The sequence below is a fragment of the Zalophus californianus genome, chromosome 7 (genome assembly GCF_009762305.2).
Source record: "Zalophus californianus isolate mZalCal1 chromosome 7, mZalCal1.pri.v2, whole genome shotgun sequence".
Classification (NCBI taxonomy): Eukaryota; Metazoa; Chordata; class Mammalia; order Carnivora; family Otariidae; genus Zalophus; species Zalophus californianus.
This window is the reverse complement of record NC_045601.1, coordinates 29,686,939-29,689,521: the sequence shown is the minus strand read 5'-3', so window position 1 is coordinate 29,689,521 and position 2,583 is coordinate 29,686,939. Positions and strand designations below refer to the sequence as shown.

At 44.1% G+C, this 2,583-nt stretch overlaps 1 pseudogene; it reads right to left on the bottom strand.

The window, feature by feature from the left end:
* Window positions 1-431: 431 nt before the first annotated feature.
* On the bottom strand, window positions 432-1,347 carry LOC113927401 (annotated as a pseudogene).
* Window positions 1,348-2,583: the final 1,236 nt, after the last annotated feature.

The following is a 2,583-nucleotide window of genomic DNA, read 5'->3' as shown; positions in this document are numbered from 1 at the left end:
ATATATATATATATATATATATATATATATTTTTTTTTAGTTCATCTTTCTTTTTATTCTCAAAATAGGGTAATACAAAACTCCAAGGGGTATCAGACTGGGCTAGCCCTCGTGTGGGCTCTAGTGCTTTGGAGGAGGCAGAACCGAGTCCCCAGGAATGTGAAAGCATTACATCAAAAGGACAGCAGTAGCTACTGGGCCAAGTTCAACAGCCCAAGTCACACGCAGGCATAGGCACAGCAGGGCTTGGGTTCTAGCTCTTGGGCTGGGGGAGGAGATGATACCTGCTTTGAGATAACTGAGCAGAAGAGCCAGTGCAGAAGGGTCTGGTGGGAGAAATGGGAAAGGTGAAGGATAGTGATCTTCCTCTCTTTTCCTACTACTGAAGGGCAGAGGCACGTGACCCCAGCAAGGGGCCGAAGTATGTAGTAGCTACTTGGATCCCATTATGGAGAGGCCAGACCACTCCAGGGCTCGTTAGCTGGCTTTGGCAGGTGGTGGAATACTGGTCATAAGAATAGAGACAAACTGTTCCAATTTTTGTGCTGCTTGTCTCCCAGCCTCTAGTACTTCCTCATGATTGACCTTCTCCTTGGCTTCATAATCCAAGACGACTTTGTTAGTGATGAGGGAGAAGCCAAAGACTCGAAGTCCACAGTGCCTTGCAACTATAACTTCTGGTACCGTGCTCATGCCAACAGCATCCGCCCCCAGCTTCTGCAGCAGCCAACATTCAGCCACGGTCTCAAAAGACAGGCCTGCCAACATCACATAGGTGGCTTCCTTCAGCTCTCTCTGCTCCCCCATCTGTTTCCAGGCCCTGTGAGTGTTCTGCCGCATATCCCGGTCATAGGCATCGGACATGGCAGGAAAACAAAGTCCAAACCTTTCGTCATTGGGCCCTATGAGAGGGTTTACACCACTGAAGCCAGGAAAGTTGATGTGATCACGGATCAGCATGATATCTCTGACCTCGAACTCAGGGTTGAGTCCTCCAGCTGCATTGATGACCACTAGGGTGTCCACACCCATAAGGAAGAAAACCCTTACTCGGAATGTCACCTTCCAGATCGGGTAGGCTTCATACATGTGGAACCTGCCCTGCATCATCACACAGGCCCTGCCATTCAGGAACCCAAACACCAGTCAACCAGCATGACCAGGCACTGTACTTCGGGGAAAGTTTGGAATCTCGCTGTAGTCAAAGCTCTGGGTGTCAGTTAATTTATCAACCAGCTTTCCTAATCCAGAGCCACAGATGACTGCCACTTGAGGTCGGTGCTTGGTGTGGCACAGAAGCCATTCACTCGTGCTCTGAAAATCATCATAGGTAAATCGGTTTTCCATGGTGCCCCCGCCGCCCTCTCGAGGAGCCCGCCCTTGGCCTCTGGGATCCGGTCCGCTGAGCCGCGCTGCGCTGAGCTGTACTACAGGCCGGGAGCGCTGTGCACAGTCGCTAGTAATATATTTTTAAAAGGCACTGAGAATCACGTAATGTAGGAAGATCATTTCTGAAACTGCCTTGGCTAAGCTGTATATATAAGTAACAACCCATCCGTGTCATAGACATTCAGAATTTTTCCTTTTTTTAAAAGATTTTTATTTATTTATTTTTTAGAGAGAGAGAGAGCACGCAAAAAGTGGAGGGAGGGACGGGGGGCAGGGAGAGGGACAGAGAATCTCAAGCAGACTCCCCGGTGAGCGTGGAGCCCGATGCAGGGCATGATCTCAGGACTCCCAGATCATGATTTGAGCCAAAATCAAGAGTTGGTCACTCAACCAACTGAGCCACCTAGGCACCCCCTTTTATTTTCATTCTTACAGATAAAAAGCTAAATTATTTTAATGCTACAACAAAAGTCTCTTTTTCTTTCCCACAACAAGTTCTAAAACAAAAAAGGAACTCAACAGAGCAATATGAGAGAAAAATCTTCAAATGCACTCTTCATGTTCAAACATCATAATAAAACTTCAGAAAAGCCAACTTCCCTCTAAATTTATATCATCATTATTTGGGAAAAAATCTCAGATAGCAATAAACATTGTTTTTCCATCAAACCACAATAATAATAGACAAGAATCTTTATGTAGTGCAAATAAGAAAACATAAGCGGCCTTTGTCTAATAAAGTGCTGAAAATTCCGCCTCAAATTTGCAATCGTTAAACTCACTGTCTCCACAGTCTTGGAACTACTAGCTATGTTGGGAATAAGGAAAAAGGATTAAGGAAAAAAAAATCCCTGATTTCCTTCTCAAGATAGTGTGTATGTCATGAAAGAAATAAGAAAACGAGGCACTGTGATATACATCAGCTGAATTGTATGCTTCTTTAGCATAGGGACCATGTCTTATTCAATTTGTTCTTTAGAGTTTCTTCCACAGTGTAGAGCTAATGGTTTACAGGACAGCAGGTTTTTATTACCAGAGCATAATTTGTCCTGGAAAAAGCTCACTTAAAGTGAATCAACTTAAAATAGAGAACAAATGTCGTTACAGAGTAAACAAAAGGCTTGATTCTCGTATTTTAAAAAATGTAACCAAAACATAAAGCTCAGTATTTCATCTTGTATTTTACAGAAGTTA